Consider the following 19,662-nt stretch of genomic DNA (forward strand, 5'->3'; position numbering starts at 1 on the left):
TGTTCCTATTCAGCAATGGGAACAACATTTTTTTCACTTACCACCTACTCTCATCCAGACCATTTGTCTGGAAGAGGTGTACACAAGAAGCATAAAGGCATTTTCACAGAAAAATATTTTTGTATAATTTAACCAGAAAAACAAATCTTGAATTTAAAAAATTTAATGGGTTTAATAACCTGCCATCCCTTTTATCCTGATCATGTATCCAGGGAGAAGCCTAGAAAAGATCAATCCCTTCCTGGGAACAGCTGCATGTAATAATCAAACTGCCTGACTAAGGTGTGTATACCAGGGGAAAAGTGAGGGAAGCCGAGTCAGGCTATTAGACCACCATTCAAATTGAAACTAATCTAGAAAGCCAAACACAAGTCAACAGCAGTGAGATAGCCCTGAAACAGGGTCCAGAGTCTGACCATCAGTAATGGGTGGAGGGGTCCCACTCCCTATGATGTGTCCTTCCCCAACTTGCGGCTCTTTTGCAGGAATCTTAAGTTAGGAATGCATTCAGTCTCTGTATCAGAAATATAAAGCTGGTCAGAAGCTCAATTTCAGATGACCCTATCAGAAATAAGCCCTTTTCTGCAGGCATTTGTGACCTAGATGGTCCAGCCAGCATCTATGATGTTTCCACAATTTAGCCCACAAAGAAGTGTCCTAAATCTGCAACTCTTTCAGAATCTGAGTTTTATTTTTTGAGTAGAACTTTGTCAGCTTTTAGTTTGGCATAGCTAGTGTTGAGGCTGAAATAGCCCAGACCAGATTTCAGCTTAGAAACCAGGTCTAGGCCATTAAGCATCAGAATTCCAAAAAAAACCAAGCAGCTTTTCTTTAGCAGCAGCAAAGCCCAGATGCTAAAAGGCCAGACAGCCATGTTCCAATTCCAACTGACAAGTGAGGCTTTATTACACCCTTTTTATCTTGTCAGCCAAAGAGACCCACTCCATTTTGTTGTTGTTGTTGTTGTTTTGTTTGTTTGTTTTTTAGGGCTGCATCTGCGGCAAATGGAAATTCTCAGGCTAGGGATCAAACGGGAGCCACAGCTGCTGGCCTACACCACAGCCACAGCAACTCAGGATCCAAGCAGCACCTGCAACCTACACCACAGATCATGGCAACACTGGATCCTTAACCCATTGATCAAGGCCAGGAATCGAAACAGCATCCTCATGGATACTAGTCAGATTTGTTTCCACTGAGCCATAATGGGAACTCTGAGACCCACTCCAAAATATGCATATCAGGCTAGAAAAATTAGCAGCCATTATGGGTCAGACATCTGACTTTACAAAAGCTCATGAGCAATTCAAATCTGCTTTGTAAAACTCCAAAAATGTATTTATATCTGGAGAGTGCCTCTCTCTTCATGTTGTTTCCTTTTTCCCCCAGAGGTTATAATAGGCAAAAAAGTATAATAAACATCATCACTTACAGAGACTTATTTTAACACTCAAAAAAAAAAAAATCCATCCACCAGTGACAAAAAGCAATTATTTATTTGTGTGTCCCACTAACAATTTTTCTTTTCAGCTTTCCCTAACTGGGATGATCCTTCTAGCATTTATGAAATTACAAGCATATATTTTCCATCAATTGTTATCCTACATCGGGATGCAACAGCCACAAAATGCAATGCTGTTTAAGTGCCCCCTCTCAATGGAAATTTACTCAACCGTCTACTAGTAAATTCAACATTTGCAGGATTAACATTGGAGCTACCAAAGAAGACTCTCAGCTAGAGCTGGGGGTGGGGGAGGGAGGCTTGGGCTACTGTAACAGTGATGGTAACTAGACTGAAGAAATAGCTGGAGTTGTTTTTTTCTCTCTTCTCTCTCTGGTTTGCTTTGCTCCAGCCCTAGGAAATGATCTAACATTATTTCCTTCCACTTGGAAAAAAGAGCAATATAAACTTAATATTTGGGGGTCATCCAAATTCACCTTTCTCCTTTCTTTTTCACCCTTTCTCCTCCACATGTAGGATAGAACAAAATACAAAAAGGCATCACCAGGAGGCAAGTCCCTACCCCACCCCTCACTTAACCTAGCACAGCCAAAAATAGCCAGGAGTTCCAGGAAGCCAGCTCTCCTGGAGTTGGATCTGTCATTTCCAAATTCCACAAGCAACTTCTACCTCTCAAAAAATACTGTTTCATCCCATGAATGATTCAATAGCCAGCCTAGCACTAAAGGTTTGTCATCCCTCACTCCTTCATCTTTACTATCCTCAAGCAATCCTTTTGCCATAATTCAGTGAGTCAGAGTTAGGCTGGCAAACCTGGTTTCTGACACCAACTAAGTTAGCAGTCCTCAAGACCACCCTCCCCAAAGGCTTGATAATTCACTAGGAGGACTGACAATGTAGCATATAAATGTACTGGCAGCTAAGATTTATTACAGTGAAAAGATACAAAAAAAGCACAGCAAACAGAAAAGGAACATGTAGCAAAGCCTGGAGACATAAGTTTCCAAGAGTCCTCTCCCAGCAGTCATACATGGACAAGTTGTACCAACACATATGAAATGTTGTTTGCTGGGGAAGCTCATTAGAGACTCAGTGGCCAAGGCTTTACTGGGGATCTGGTCATGTAATCACTTTCTGTCTAACATATCAAAACTCCAGACTCCCAGGAGGAAAGTAGGTATTCAGCATAATCCACACTAGTTGTATAAACATTTTATGTACAATGAGCACTCTTATCATATCTGTGCATGGTGGGAACCTCTCCAAATCACATCTCAGACACCAGCAAAAGACCAGCCTTAGTATAAGCAGGCTCAGATCTGCTATGTTAACTCTCCTACACAACCCCACTGACATTTAACCTAGCTAGCATATTCACAGGCTTAGGCATCCTCAGGAACCTTAGTGTACCCAGGCCTTTAAGAAGCCTGAGGTGATGGCATAGATCTTGCATCTGAATTAGCCACTTCTCGGTGATGACTAGGTAAGTATGAGATTACATTAATGCCCAATGCGGTACGTTGAATAACAGACCCCAGAGTGTTCCAGGTCCTAATCACTGTAACCTGTGAATGTTACTTTATGTGGTAAAAGGAACTTTGCAGATGTGACTAAGTTAGGAATCTTGAGATGGGGATTATCCATTTGGGCCCTAAATATAATCAAAAGGTGTCCTTATTAGAAAGATACCAGAGGGAGATTTGACTACAGAAGAGGAAGTAGGAGATGTAATGATGGGAAGCCAGAGGTTGGAATGATGTGAGGAGTAGGTCATGAGCAAAGGAAGAAGGAAACCCTCCAGAAATTTCAAAACATAAGGAAACTGATTTTTCCTTAGAATCTCAAGGTGGAGGGCAGCCCTGCAAACACCTTTATTTCAGTCTACTGAAACCCATTTTGGACTTCTAGCTTTCAGAACTGTAAGACAATAAACTTGTGTTGTTTTAAGCCACTAGGTTTGTGCTGTATTGTTACAGCAGCAATAGAAAAATAATACACTAAGTCTTACTTCTTTCCTGGATACATCATTTCTACTTAATAGCACATGCTTGCTGAGCAATACCAACTTCGTTGGCATTTTTATTTTTAACCCATTCCTGAATGGGCATGTCAGAGAATGCTATCACTAAGTTAGCTTCTCACTGTCTACTGGCATGCAGTAAAAGGCCAATAATTGCCCCTCCAATGGAGTATACCAGGCAGTGGTGGTAGGAAAATGCTGTGTCCAAAACCCTAGAGGGCACCCCTGCCTAGTGCTATAGATGCAGTCTACATAACTGTCAAGCCCTGACATTTGAAGCTCAAAAGGCTCATTAGAACTAACCAGTTCAAAAAAAGGGAGGGCAGTCCATATTGCCTGTTAGGTAGATGCCTTATGTATCCCCTTACCACCACTTCATTAGTATAGTTATCTCCTCATTGCCTCTCCTCAATTCACCTGGCACCCTGTACTGCTCTACTGGTATCACATAACTGGGCTGGAAGACCCAGGTAGGCTGCCAGTCATGTACTCACCCCACTAGCACTGTTACTTGTGGCATTTCCCCCTGGGTACACTCCTAACAATCAAGAGAAGTATTACATATACGCAACATATCTATTCCCACAATAGATTCAGAGGTATCAAGTATAACCACTTGGGTGTGTGAACTATTCACTGAATAAAGGATAATAAAGATACGTTTCAAGAGCCCCAAAGGTATGATCTTTCTTACCTTAGGTAAACAGGTCAACTTTTGACAAGAGTTACAGGACATGGTAGCTTTATAAGAAACATAGTCCTTTACTTGCTAAGAGGCAACATTTTTTCTATGACTGCCGAAGGGATTCATTGTGGTAAATTCCTCTTCATTGTTCTCAAACTTTTCTCTTTTTTTTTTGGAAAGAAGGCTCTAAATTTTGTCAGTGTTTATTAGTCACAACTGCTCGCAAGCATCTGCTAACTTTGCAATAAAACCGTCAAGAAAAGAATTTTTTCATTTGTCAACCAAGAGACATTATTTACACAGGGAACCCTTTGGACATCAAAGTGTTTTCTCTAACACTTTATAAGCATTCGTAGTACAAAAAAAGTAACATCATTTAAATTATACATTTTGACAATGGTACATTAAATTGGCTCAGAGCCTTCACTCATTGGTTTGGCCCAAACTCTATCAGCTGAATTCAGAGACTTTTTAGAGAAACAAAGACCAAGCTTAACACAGGTACTTCAGGGATTACAACATTGCCTAGAGACCATGTCCTTTCTTCAGGGAGTTCAGGGCAGAGCAGAAGCAGTCAGCTGTAGCAGGATGGAAGTTTCTTTTCTTAAAGCTATAGAGATCAAAGTCAGAGGTAGGGAGAGATCAGATGGTATGGTGAGAGCAGCTCTACGCCAGCAGGCACAAGTTTGTACTTACTTTCAAAGCTAAGTGGCTATCTGCTCAATTTCAACAAGCAAACTAACAAGACACTGTTCATGATGCTGGCTTCAATCCTACCTCTGAAAGCCTCCAAATAATCACTAATAGAAAGCATACACTATCAGATCCCAAGGAGTCTTCTCATGCCATGCAACCCAACCCACACAGTCTGTGAGAAGACTTACTCCTCCATCTAGAGCACCACTTAGGCAAGAGCATGTACTACCAGATCCTAGAAAGCCTTATTATAGCCCTTAACTCAGCCCATGAACTCCATCAGCCTCTCTTCCAAAAAAACTTCCTAACCTTACCAGCCTCAGATTGGATGCCAAATTTGTCAAGTAAGGCTGACAAAGAAATAAGGTGCAAGGTCATTAGGGAACTGGCACCAAGCAGTGTCCCTTACAACTGCAAAAATAAATAAATAAATAAAAGGAAAGAAGAAGATTTTAATTTCTTTTTAATTTGACTTAAACATTTCTTTTAGTCTGATAACACCACCAATGGTGCAGAAAAAGCTCTGGAGGCATGTTCCAAGCAGCACTTACCTGGCCCTTCAGTTCCAGAGTCTCCGAGGCAGTCAATAGTGCTTTGTCAAAGGAATCCTTTAAGTTTTTCTTTGTGAACGCAAAACACTCCGTATATTCAACAGCCTTCAGGTCACAGAACACCATTTCAGCAGTCCATGCTGTGAGAGGTTTCTTCACTGTCGGCAAGTTCCTAGGTAATGGTGGGTATCACATATCTGAGATCAGTATTGGTTCCAACAAACAAGTAGTCTTCAAACAATGGTTAATTATCTTGGGTACCCAATTTTCTTTCACATTTTCAAATAAGGATAGAAGACCATTGAAAAAAACTAGAAATAGATGTTTGTCGATAGCTGAGGTGTTCTGTCAAATTTTTCTTGCCTTGTGGACCAAAAAGTATGCAAATATATGGCTTTCACCAATAACTGGCTGCATAGTTGTCAGAAACCATCAAACAAATTCAGGCATTAATTTGTTTATTACATAGCATTTCAAGACATATCTTACTGGAGTTCCTGTCGTGGCACAGTGGTTAACGAATCCAACTAGGAACCATGAGGTTGCGGGTTCGATCCCTGGCCTTGCTCAGTGGGTCAAGGATCCAGCGTTGCCGTGAGCTGTGGTGTAGGTTGCAGACACTGCTCAGATCCTGCATTGCTGTGGCTGTGGCATAGGCCAGCGTCTACAGCTCCTATTAGACCCCTATCCTGGGAACCTCCATGTGCCATGGGAGCGGCCCTAGAAAAAGCAAAAAGACCAAAAAAAAAAAAAAAAAAAAAAAAAGATATATCTTACTAACAACACCATAACTCAAAACACAAATTATCTGCATTGTTGTTTTGGGGGGGAGCTGGGGGGGGCTGTGCTCTGGCATTTGGAAGGTCCCAGGTCAGGGACAGAACCTGTGTCACAGCAGCAACCTGACCTGCTGCAATGACAACCCTGTATCCTTAACCTGCTGCACCACAAGGGAACTTCCCTGCTGAAAAAACTTTTTAATCCACTTGAAATATTCCAAGCACAATTTTGAACTCAGTTTCTACACCTGATTTAAAGGACTTATGTGTTTTTATCACACTGAAGGGAGCCCGGTAGAAAAGGAAGTGAAAGGACATTTAAGCCTTAACTGAGGAGGTGGGCCAAACTAACCAGATAATTGTAGTGGGTAAGACCATATGCAGGAAGCACAGCAGAAAAATTCTTAGATTGCAGGAGCTGTAAAGTTCAGCCGGCAGCTGACATTTACAACAGGAATGGAGGACACTAGTGGAAACTGCCTTCCTGACCCCTGCTTTCCCAAGCTCCAAAAGTGAGGATTCTGGTGCCTCCAGAAAGCCGGCATGGAAGCAGCAGTGTTCAGAAACAGTCCTGACGCCCTTCCCTATGCCTCCATCCCCACCTCCATCCTCATAGCAGTCTTCTGGGCGAAAAGGTCAGGACCCCAGCTAAAACGGTGAGTGGGCCATTGTACAGGCAACAAAGGTGTCAACCGCCAGGCTGCTGCTAGCTACAGAAACAATCCTCAGGAACCAGCATTCTTCGTGCGTCATGTGACTGGCGGTCCACGAAAAGGGCTTAAAGGCCATTCACTTGACAGCCAACGGCTGCGGTGAGCGCCCTACCTGGACACTTGGCGCCACTTGAAAGTCTGTGGCCTACAGGGGTCCAGTCACGTTTCTCCCTCCAACTCCATCCTCTGTGTTTCAACTAAACTAGCGCCCCCTTCACCTAATTTCCGACCCTCTGAGACCTGGAAAGCCCTGGCCAGGTAAGAAAGAAAGAACACACGTGGAAGGAGCTCTGGGACGCACCTCCCATTGGGATGGACCGGACGTCCAGGAGGAGACCCGGGCTCATGGGAGTCCAGCCGAGCCGTGACGTCAGAGGCGCGACGTCACGTCCCATACCGCGGGCGGTGGGGTGGCGCCCTAGCCTGCGCTGGGAGTCTTGCCTCTTACCCCAAGTGTGAACACCTGGGTTCTGCCGACCCTTTGTCCAGGACAATGTAGCATGTGCCGCACCTGTTTGTGAATTTGCCCTGACTTTGTGGCACCATGATAGCACAGAAAGCGTCCCACCTTTCGCAGGTGGGGCCTTTAGATGGGGAGACCTGGCGAGCGCCTAGTGGGAAACCAGTGCTAGAAGTTTGTCAGGAACACGGGGACTGGACAAACTTTAGCCTGATTTGGCGTTACCAGAACTGCAGGTGCCTCATGGTCTGAGATGGTTCACCAAAGCCACCTTTCAGTTACCCGTTGTACCTGAGCATTAAGCTCTGCAAATCCAGTTTGTCCAAAACACCCACACAGACCTTGAGTTTTGGTGCTGACAGAGAGAGATGGATGACCTCAGCAGGACTGAAACATTTCTTTGAACAATTTGTGGTGTTGCAGCTGGGTCTCCCTGGGGCTTTTGTTTCTGTTTTTGGCCTCCCCAGCTGGCATGCAGTAGTTCCTGAGCCATGATGGAACCCCCACCATAGCAGCAACCTGAGTCACAGCAATGACAACCCTGGGTCCTTAACTTGCTGAGCCATCAGGGAACTCCTCCCTGGGGCTTTGGCCAAACATCTTTCATGCTAAGCATATTAGGCGACTCTATGTAGTAATCAGTGGATTTGGGCTGAGACAAATTGTTTATTTTTTATTTAGAATTATGTTATGCATTGATGGGTGTGTCCTTTTTCAATGATTCAGTACTATTGATTTCAGCTTCTTTAGTAGGTCTTGATGGTCTCCAATGCCATAGTTTTGACATGTCTTCTTGGTTAGAATGACATTATGGGAATATAATTAAGCCAAAGATAGTAAGAATATGAAGAGTAAAAAATATGGTTTTCTCCCAACTTCTTCCACACCCACAAAAGTTCTGAGATGTGCCCTATTTGTGTGCTTAGTTAAATGTATTATCAATAAGGTGTATAATCTGAGAATTTCATCTTATTAGGGGTTAAGGTGATATGGTAGAATTGCTAATGTTTATACATGGCTTATTATTTGCCAAGCAGTATTCTACGTGCTCTGCTGGTATTAGCACCTTTTATTGTCAGTAAGGTATAACCCAGTGAAATATGTGCTATTATTGTTTCCATTTTAAACATAAATTGTGGCATGGCAAGATTAATTTGCTCAATGTCAAATAGAGCTAGAGCCTGCCCTCTTACCTAGGTTTTTTTTTTTTCTTTTTCTTTTTTGGCCACCCCTGTGGCTTATGAAAGTTCCAGGGCCAGGAATTGAATCCAGTTTGGAGCTGCGACCTGCACCACAGCTGATGCTAGATCCTTAACCCACTGGCAGGGGTGGGGATCAAACCAGCGCCTCCACAGAGACAAGCCAGATCATTAACCCATGGTGCCACAGTGGGAACTCCTTACCTAGTATTCTTTACTCTTGGTGTAATGGAAATCTAGAGATCTATATCCCAGACCTGTCTCCATTGTTTACCACTTTTGTGATGTTTATAGGTTATAATTGCTTCACAAAGTATAGCTGAATCTCAGATTCTTCACCACTAAAAATGAGAGTGCTACTCCTGTTAACCTCTCCGACTTTGTATTCACATCAAATACAATTTTTCTTTAAATAGGAGCATTTTTGGAGTTCCCTTTGTGGCTCAGCAGCAATGAATCCAGCTAGTATCCATGAGGATGCTGGTTCAATCCCTAGCCTCGCTCAAGGTCAGGGAGCCAGCGTTGCTGTGAGCTATGGTGTAGGTTGCAGACACAGCTGGGATCCTGCATTGTGGATCTGCACTGTAGGCTGGCAGCTACAGCTCTGATTTGACCCCTAGCCTGGTAACTTCCGTATGCCTCAGGTGTGGACCTAAAAAGACAAAAAAATTTTTTAATTAAAATTAAAATTTTAAAATAGGAGCATTTTTTTTTTTTTGGTCTTTTTTTTGCCATTTTTTTGGGCTGCTCCCACGGCATATGGAGATTCCCAGGCTAGGGGTCCAATTGGAGCTGTAGCTACCGGCCTACGCCAGAGCCACAGCAACGCAGGATCCGAGCCACGTCTGCGACCTACACCACAGCTCACAGCAATGCCGGATCCTTAACCCACTGAGCAAGGGCAGGGATCGAACCCGCAACCTCATGGTTCCTAGTTGGATTTGTTAACCACTGCACCATGATGGGAACTCCAATAGGAGCATTTTTGAAACTGTAAAGCTCTACATGAAACGTAACAGATGTTATATTGTCCTTTCTTCAGTGTTGACTATTGAAGTAGGCCAACTGGACTAAGTTATGACCCAGACAACTATATTATATTATGTCCCTGAGGTAGAATGACCTTTATATTTGAATTGTAATTTTCAAAATAATTCATTTAGTTCTGATAATGAAGTACATTTGCAGGATAGCTGTGATCCTTTTGAAACCTATAGTGTAGATGAATTACCTTTGAAATTAACACAGAGGCACTAACTACTTATAAAAAATGAGTTTCTCAGAGTTCCCATCATGGCTCAGTGGTTAACGAATCCTACTAGGAACCATGAGGTTGCAGGTTCAATCCCTGGCCTTGCTCAGTGGGTTAAGGATGCGGTGTTGCCGTGAGCTGTGGTGTAGGTTGCAGATGAGGCTCGGATCCTGCGTTGCTGTGGCTCTGGCGTAGGCTGGTGGCTACAGCTCCGATTTGACCCCTAGCCTGGGAACCTCCATATGCCGTGGGAGTGGCCCAAGAAATGGCAAAAAGACAAAAAAAAAAAAAAAGAGTTTCTCAATTGTTCATAATACTAACAATACAGCAAATTACAGTCAAATTTTGATATTTTGAAATCAATTCAACTCTGGAAAATATAGACACTAAATAACAGTAATAATCGTTTTTTTTTTTTTTGTCTTTTGTCTTTTGTCTTTTTGTTGTTGTTGTTGTTGCTATTTCTTGGGTAATAATCATTTTTTTAAAACTACTCTTGGAGTTCCCTTGTGGCTCAGAAAATTTAGGATCTGGTGTCACTTCTGTAGCACTGATTACAGCTGTGAAGCAGGCTCAATCCCCAGCCTGGAAAATTCTGCATGCTGGGCATAGCCTAAAAAACATTTTTTTTTTTTTTGCATTTATGTTGGCCAATAAATTCTTTCTCTTAAGCCAGTTTGCATTGGATTTTCTATTGCTTATATCCAAAAATGTTGTAACAGTTATACTCAGCTATGTTTATGACCACAGTCTCTGCTCCTCCCTACCTTAGATTTGTGAATGGTAACCCCAACTGACATGGAAAGTATTCCTTAAGATCTCATTAAATGATAGCTGTCCGGACTTCTCAGTGATAACGAACCCAACTAGTATCCATGAGGACGTGGGTTTGATCCCTGGCCTCGATCAGTGGGTTAAGGATCTGGCATTGCTGCGGCTATGGCGTAGGCCGGCAGCTCCAACCTGGATTTGACCCCTGGCCTGGGAACCTCCATATGCCACAGGTGCAGCTCTAAAAAGAGAAGAAAAAAAAAAAAAAAGATAGCTGTTAGCCAACTCTGAAAGGTGTTTTCTTAGTATGCAAATACTAGCATGTATATTTTATAGAGGAGTGACAAATTCTCATATTCCACCTTCAGTTGATATATTTCAATCTCTTGATTGTCTGGAGAAGAAATGACCCTATAGATTTTCTCTTTTGCTTCTTTTTTAGATGCTGGCTCTTGTGTTTATGAGTGTATAGCTTTATATTTCTTGTAGTATCCTGATTAATTCTGAATAGGTATTACCATGACAAGTTACAGTGATTTGGGTGGAGTCCCCACGTGAGACTACATACTTCATATTTAGTTGTCAGCAAAAATAATAATAATAATTCGATCCCTAGCCTGGGAACCTCCATATGCTGCAGGAGTGGCCCTAGAAAAGGCCAAAAGACAAAATAATAATAATAATAATAATAATAATAATAGTAATAACAAATGCATCTTACTCCTGAACAAATGGTAGGGTTGTCTTCCTTTGTTTTGAGGTTTTGGCTTTCACTGATTCTTCCCTTGATGATTAGGGTAGAGTGGGTTTTTTCCCTGCCTTTTTTTTTTCTTGGCATGCAGCAGCTTTATGTGGGATCTTAGTTCCTAGAGCAGAGATTGAACACCAGGCCATCGTGGTGAAAGTGCTGAATCCTAACCACTACACCACCAGGGAACTCCTTCTCCCTGTTTTTAATTAGGATGTTGGAATTAATATGGATTAGAAAATGCAAGTTGATTCTCTTCATCAACTCCACAATATCATACACACATTAAAGAACCAGTGCATTTAACTTCTAAATGCCTTCAAGAATCACTGTTGAGGAGTTTCTGTTGTAGCGCAGCAGAAACGAATCCGACTAGTATCCATGAAGATGTGGGTTCAATCCCTGGCCTTGCTCAGTGGGTTAAGGGTCCGGGGTTGCCGTGAGCTGCGGTGTAGGTCACAGACGCTACTTGGATCCTGTGTTGCTGTGGCTGTGATGTTGGACAGAAGCTGCAGCTCTGATTCTACCCCTAGCCTGGGAACTTCCATATGCCATGGATGCAGCCCTAAAAAGCAGAAAATAAAAAATAAAAAAAGAATCACTGTTGAAAAAAGTTTCACTGTTGAAATTCAACACATCATGATAACTTTATTATTTCCAGAAAAAATAGAATTGACATTGTATATTTATTTACTATTTATTTATTTAAAGGCTGCACCTGCGGCATATGGAAGTTCCCAGGCTAGGAGTCAAGTCAGAGCTACAGCAGCCAACCTACACCTCAGCCACAGAAACACCCAGATCCAAGCCTTGTCTGCAACCTACACCACAGCTCATGGCAAAGCCAGGTCCTTAACCCACTGAGTGAGGCCAGGGAGCAGACTCAAATCCTCATGGATACTAGTCAGGTTCTTAATCCGCTGAGTCACAGTGGGAATTCCTTGACCCACTTTAATTGTTTGGTAAAAATTAAAAATCTCTGCCTGTAAGGAAACTCCTTCCAACTCATTTTATTATTATCTCCTATATTCTCGGACTATGATTCATTGAGGTTAATATTAGAATATTTTCACTGTAGTTATGCCAAGACAGACTAAACACCTAGCTGGGAAAATTCATTGACTTTTAGTTCCAGGATCTTCCTGGTGTTTTTCAATTATACTCCAAAGCCCTAATTAATTTCCCCCGTTTTATTGAGATATAATTAACATATAATATTGCATTCATTTAAAGTATGCAACATAATGATCTGATAATGTATATATTGTGAAATTATTACCTCACTTATTTTTATGTTATTTTTGCCAAGATGGTTTTCAGTAATCCTAAAGCATGCAGAATATACTTGTTCATCTCTGAGTTTCCAGGAGGAAATACTCAGAAATAACTGCTATGTTGTAGACATTCACGGGAGTATTTTTTATAAACCAAAACTTATTAATGAGGTTACATGCTAAGATTAATATCTTAAATAAATGCATTTATTTGGGCCAATGAAAGTTCTATGATGCTCAAGTTTTGTTCTGTTTTTTTTTTTTTCGTGTTCATATAACTAGTTTCTTTCTCAGATGGGTGAACAAAAGTCCAATAAAGATTTTGCAGAGACACTGTAACCATCTATAATAGGAAAAAAATTAAAATAATCATAAAAAAAGAAGAAGAATTTGCAGAGGTGTTCCCATTGTGGCTCAGTAGAAATGAATCTGACTGGTATCCGTGAGGACGTGAGATCAATCCCTGGCCTCACTCAGTGGGTTAAGGATCCAGTGCTGTGAGCTGTGGTGTTGGTCGCAGACAAGGCTTGGATCTGATGCTGCTGTGGCTGTGGTGTAGGCCAGCAGCTACAGCTCTGATTCAACCCCTAGCCTGGAAAACTCCATATGCTGCAGGGGTGGCCCTAATAATAATAATTTTAAAAATTAAATTAGAAGAAGAATTTGCAGAGCTCTCTTTGAGCATGAACCAAATTATCCTCCCCAAACTGCCACTACTTTGACTTTAAACTTCCATATGTTCTTCTCTGTGATTTCTGGGTGATAATTTATCAACCTATATACTTAAAGAAACCCAACAACTCTTACTGGGGAAATGTAGGATTACTAATTGAGCTTTTTATTTTATTTTATTTTATTTATTTATTTATTTATTTATTTATTTTGTCTTTTGTCTTTTTTGTCTTTTTGCTGCTGTTGTTGTTGTTGCTATTTCTTGGGCCGCTCCTGCGGCATATGGAGGTTCCCAGGCTAGGGGTTGAATCGGAGCTGTAGCCACCAGCCTACGCCAGAGCCACAGCAACTCGGGATCCGAGCCGCGTCTGCAACCTACACCACAGCTCACGGCAACGCCGGATCGTTAACCCACTGAGCAAGGGCAGGGACCAAACCCGCAACCTCATGGTTCCTAGTCGGATTTGTTAACCACTGGGCCACGATGGGAACTCCCTAATTGAGCTTTTTATAATAGCTCTGCAAAAATTACCCACGAGTGAATGAGTCTGCTAAACAATGGTAAACTTTTGAAATGTCTATTTTTTAACATAAGAATAAAATAATCTTTAGTAGGTTTGGGGGGTTGTTTGTTTTTTGTTTTTATGGCCACACCCATGGGATATGGAAATTCCCCAGGCCAGGGATTGAATCCGAGCTGCAGTTGCAAGCTATGCAGCACCTGCAGCAATGCTGCATCCTTTAACCTACTACAAACCTGCACCTCCACAGAGACCTGAGCTGCTACAATCGGACTTCTAATCCATTGCACCACAGTGGGAACCCCAAAGAGCTTTTGCTTTTAAATAACTTAATAATAGTGTTGTCAATCATTCTTTTATTTACTCTCTTGTATGATGGCTCTTCAAGTGTCTAGATGAAGTAAAAGTCTTTCTAAGCCAATCACCTACAACAGGTGATGAGTCTTCATCTTTCTGCTATGAGACATCTCTGTTTAGTCTTCACTTAGTCACCTGTTCCTTCTCCCTTCCCAGTATTCCCAAGCTCAATATTTGTGCTCATTATCACTTTATTATAATAGATCTCTGCTCCCTGAAAGCCTGCCCACTCTTGCAACACCCAGCTCTCTTGCTGTCTGGCATGCCCACATCATGAGGATCCCATTGACTTTTTTCCCTTTCTGCCAGCTCTTGTTTGTCATTCATTCTCATCCCACTTCAATCTACCAACTAATATTTGTATTTCCCAAACCTCACTCATATTCTATATCTTAGAAGTGACTCCATTCTCTTAAGTGTAAAAGAAAGGACCAAGTGACCTCCTCTCTCAAGGCTGAAAGCTATTGGTAGATGCCAGCTGGAAGCTCAGCTGGGGCTGCTGACCCGAAGCCTCAGTCCTCTTCCAAATGGGTTTCTTTGGGGTTCCTCACAGCAGCAGCCAAAGTCGAAGAAAGAGCATTCAAAGAGGACAGGTTTTGAGGTAGTCATCCATTGTAGTCAATGCCAAACCTATTCTTTTGTTATAAGGATCAGATATGAATTGTTTGTTTCAGAAGTTTGCATGAGGCCAGGGCAGCTCAAAGAGAAAAATTTATACCTAATTTTTAAACATGGGTTTTGGCAAAGCAATCTGAGGGAGTTCCTGCCATGGCAGAGTGGGTTAAGAATCCTCCTGCAGCATCTCTGCTTGCAGCCTGGGAATTTCCATATTCCATGGGTGCAGCCATTAAATAAATAAATAAATAAGTAACCTGAAGAAAGAATTCCACCTTCACCTTGTAAAGGTGAAGGTGGAATTAATTCTTCTGGCCCTAAGATGGCTTGTAATGGTAATCAAGTTACCATGAATAAAAGACAATCTAAACTGGAGGTCAAGAGATCTAAAAAGATATTGGGGTCAGTTTAATGTATATAGTGTTGAGGGCCATAGGGATGACCCATTTTTTACAGGTGGGAGGCATGCACCACCTTAATCCTGAGAGATAGCTTACCAGAAAAAAGAAGTGGGAGAAGGCCTGAGTATTTCCATGAAGGAGGAGAGTCCTACACAACCAGTTGGTGGTGAAGGTCTTCCTGGTGGTGAAATATTTTGGCTGTAGAAAGTATTGGCCCCAGGAGGGAAAAATGAAAATACTGGTCACAGGTGTCTGGTGAATATCCTGAGAGAAGTTATTCCCTATGGATGGTGGTTTCAGTAAAAGAAGAGCTCAAAGGGCCGAGAGACAGGACCAGGTCTGGAACCGAGTGACCTCAGCATTCCCCAACACTTGGCTGGGCTTTGGGGGATGAGCTTGGGGATCAAATAGCCAGCAGGGCCAGGCAGGCTGGCAACGCCGTGGCTTGCTCAACGTGACAGTAGGAATAGTGCATGGTAAGCAAACGCCATAGAACTCCTCCTCCTCCTGGTGGTCTCTGCATCTCTTGACTGCCTGGTTCCAGATCCTCCACCTGCACTACGAGTTGGGAGGGAAGGAGATTTGAGCTTGTATATCCCAAACTCAGAAAGGAAGGTAGCAGGACAAAGTGGCCCAGTACTCAGGGTGCTATTCAAAAGATTTTTCCTCCAAGGGGGCAGTAGATGACTCGTGCACACGCCAAAAGAACTGGATGCAGAAGCTCTTAACTGCTTAGGGCCTGGTGTGATCCCACATCCACCGAGGAAAGTGAGCAGCATTAAACTGGGCCCTAGCGAGTCCCATGGGTCAACTGATTCCTGTGCCACCCAGGTTCTTCTCCACCCACTCCACGCACACAGAGGCTAAATTCACAGCCTGGATGCTTCCTGCTCCTTTGGAGATAGACTGACTCAGTCCTCACATTGGGAGATATTTAGGCAGGAAGGAGGAACCGATGCCCAGTTACTTGCAGGATTCCTTGAAGGAGAGTCCCCAAGAGTCATCGCCCCCATATTTCCAAGTGGGGGGCACAGGGGGCTGTCTGCAGCAGTGATGTCGGAGGTGCCACCTCGGGGCTGACCTGACTCCTAGAGCTTGCCTTATGCAAAGTGGCTCCATTATGCTCCTGGCCCTGCAGCCTCCATGAAGTGGAAAAATCCTGGGTGGGCTCAAATGTCCTTGTATGAGCTTCTTAAGCTACAGCTGGGTTGTAGGCTTCAAGGACCACAACTGCAGTGTGTTTGAGGCACCTGTGGGAATTATGTTCTGTCCCTGCAGGTGTGAGCCTTCAGACTGGAAACCTGAACAGCAGCTTTCACAGCAAAGTTGGACTGAGCCCATCTTGGGCTGAAATTAAGAAATTTGGAAGTGCACCCTGGTTCATTCACTATATCAAAGTCAGCCTTGTTTTGTACTTAAACACCCTTCAAGTTGTCAAATTTAGGTCTGCTTTGCTGCCAGACAGGTACAAATATTCAGCAAAGGTAAAATGAATTTTTTTCACTGCCTGAAAGCATATCACTGCCAGACCCAATGAGACTTCTTAATGTTCCCAACCGAGAAAGATTAGCCCAATCTTAATGCTGATCAATGGATCTGGGCAGAGTCTTAATTTCTGTTTCCTATTTCAAGCTCTATTATACTTTGATTTGTGAAAAGACTCCATTTCAATACTACAAAACTCTAATTTCAGCTTATTTGAAAACCCCTGTGATCTCTAGTCCCAGATGATGTTTTCTTCATTTTGAGGGGCACAGTGAGGATAAAAGGAACATGATATTAGGTGGTTCTCTCTCTCTTTTTTTTTTTTTTTTTTTTTTTTTTTGCTTTTTAGAACCGCACCTGCCACACCTGGAATTTCCAAAGCTAGGGGTTGGATCAGAGCTACAGCTGCTGGCCTAGTGGCAGCCACAACAACATGGGATCTGAGCCACATCTCACTGCAACACCGGAGAATCCCCTAACCCACTGAGTAGGGCCAGGGATCGAACCAATCCTTATGGATGCTAGTCATTACTGCTGAGCCACAATGGGAATTTCCAATATTAGGTGGTTCTAAAACAAAAATATTGTTTCTACACAAAACTTTTGAATTTGCCTACACTAATAGGCAATTGGGCATATTCCTTTTTTTTTTTTTTTTTGTCTTTTTGCCTTTTCCAGGGCCGCTCCTGCGGCATATGGAGGTTCCCAGGCTAGGGGTCTAATTGGAGCTGTAGCCACTGGCCTATACCAGAGCCACAGCAATGCAGGATCCAAGCCGCATCTGCAACTTACACCACAGCTCACGGCCACGCCGGATTGTTAACCCACTGAGCAAGGCCAGGGATCGAACCCAAAACCTCATGGTTCCTAGTTGGATTGGTTAACCACTGAGCCATGACGGGAACTCCCTGGGTATATTCCTAATACACTCAACAGTATCAGGCTTCTTACTCAGGAGGCAAAGTGACATGAGTGATTACAGTAAGATCAATAGGTAATAAAGGTAATAAGTATAATGATGCTGGTCTGGGTAAACTGTCTAAAATTACTGTCTCAATGACGCATCCCCATGCTCCCACAAAGCCATTTCACTAGGTTTTCCCCTCCACCAACCCATAAGATCATTTTCTTCTCCCTGACATGCTTTCTTGACTTCCAGGTTCCCAGGCTAGGGGTCGAATTGGAGCTAGAGCTGCCAGTCTACCCAACAGCCACAGCAATGCCAGATCCTAGCCGCGTCTTCAACCTACACCACAGCTCACGGCAATGCTGGATCCTTAACCCAGGGATTGAAACCACAACCTCATGGTTCCTAGTCTGATCCGTTTCCTCTGCACCGCGATGGGAACTCCAACACCCATTCTCTCGATCTTCTCCTACTTCACTGTCTGCTCCTTCACAGTCCTTTTTTGCTGATTCTGTTTAATATTGTACTTGTTTAGGTGTTTTATTGATGGACTCCTGATGTTTAGAGAAGTAATAACATTAAGACACATAATTCATAAGCTATTTTTATTACATTATATTTATTTTTTCTTTTTTTTACTTAAACAAAATTACTAATCATTATTATAATTAAGATTTTAATATTCCTTAGGTTCTATTAGCAGTGATAATCTTAAGTCAGGGGTCAGCAAACTACAGCCATGGTACTAATCTGTTTTATCTGTTTTACTAAATTTTTTTTTTTTTTTTTGTCTTTTCTAGGGCCGCACGCGTGGCATATGGAGTTTCCCAGGCTAGGGGTCTAATCGGATCTGTAGCCACCGGCCTACACCAGAGCCACAGCAACGCGGGATCCGAGCCACATCTGCAAACTATATCAAAGCTCACACCAACGCTGGATCCTTAACCCACTGAGTAAGGCCAGGGATCAAACCCACATCCTCATGGATACTAGTCAAGTTGGTTTCTGCTGAGCCGCAATGGGAACTCCTAATGCTGAATATCCTATGAATTAAATTTTTTTCCCATTTTTAGCTGTACCTGAAGCATATGGAAGTTCCCAGGCCAGGGATCAAATATGAGCCACATCTGCAACCTACCCAACAGCTGCAGCAACACCAAATCCTTAACCCATTGCTCCTGGCCAGGGATCAAACCAGCAATGCCCCAGAGACAAGCCAGATCATTAACCCACTGTGCCATGAAATAAATAGGGAATTCCATGAAATAAATTATTTTTAAAGTCAAATTTATAAAAGATAGGCGTCAGATCAAGGAGTTTTTTTTTTTTTTTTTTTACTTTTTAGGGACACAAGCCCCTGTGGCATATAGAGGTTCCCAGGCTAGGGGGCTAATCAGAGCTACAGCTCCTGGTGTCTGCGACCTACACCACAGGTCACAGCAACACCGGATCATTAACCCACTGAGCGAGGCCAGGAGTCAAACCCGCAACCTCATGGTTCCTAGTTGGATTCGTTTCTGCTGTGCCACGATGGGAACTCCCTCTTTTTTTCTTTCTTTTTTTTTTTTTTGATAAATGATTCATTAATGAATCATATTGGTTCTCTAAAATATTTATTCCAACCTAGGGAATTTTGTGTTAAATATCTGTTAAACTTCAAAAGGTGTTTAAAGGAGTTCCCAGGTAGCCTACCGGTGGCCAAGTGGTTAAGGACCAATCCGGCATTATCACTCTTGTGGCTCGGGTTCAGTCCCTGGCCTGGGAACTTTTGCAAAGAAAAAAAGTGACTAAATACATTATATGCTGAACCAAGAATTTTTTTTTTTTTTTTTGCTTTTTAGGGCCACATATGCAGCCTATGGAAGTTCCCAGGTTAGGGTTGAATTGGAGCTGTAGCTGCCGGCTTATGCCACAGCCACAGAAACTCGGGATCTGAGCCATGTCTGTGACCTACACCACCACTTATGGCAATGCCAGATCCTTAATCCACCAAGCGAGACCAGGGATCTAATCCGAATACTAGTCAGATTCCTTTCTACTGCACCACAACAGGAACTCCCTGAACTGAGAAATTGTAATATTTTGTTTTAATTT

General features: G+C 42.6%; 1 long non-coding RNA gene across 1 annotated transcript; it reads right to left on the bottom strand.

Moving 5' to 3' along the window:
* Positions 1-1,477: 1,477 nt before the first annotated feature.
* On the bottom strand, positions 1,478-7,253 carry LOC102166448 (uncharacterized). Its single transcript, XR_301307.3, has 3 exons — positions 7,208-7,253; positions 5,415-5,586; positions 1,478-4,777 (listed from the first exon to the last, which is right to left on the bottom strand). It is a non-coding gene; the product is annotated as an uncharacterized LOC102166448 (long non-coding RNA).
* Between the last annotated feature and the right edge of the window lie 12,409 nt (positions 7,254-19,662).

Source organism: Sus scrofa, chromosome 1 (assembly GCF_054392235.1).
Source record: "Sus scrofa isolate SSC_HxYL_T2T_F1_AM1 chromosome 1, Sscrofa_HxYL_maternal_Yorkshire_Landrace_v2.0, whole genome shotgun sequence".
NCBI classification, from domain to species: domain Eukaryota; kingdom Metazoa; phylum Chordata; class Mammalia; order Artiodactyla; family Suidae; genus Sus; species Sus scrofa.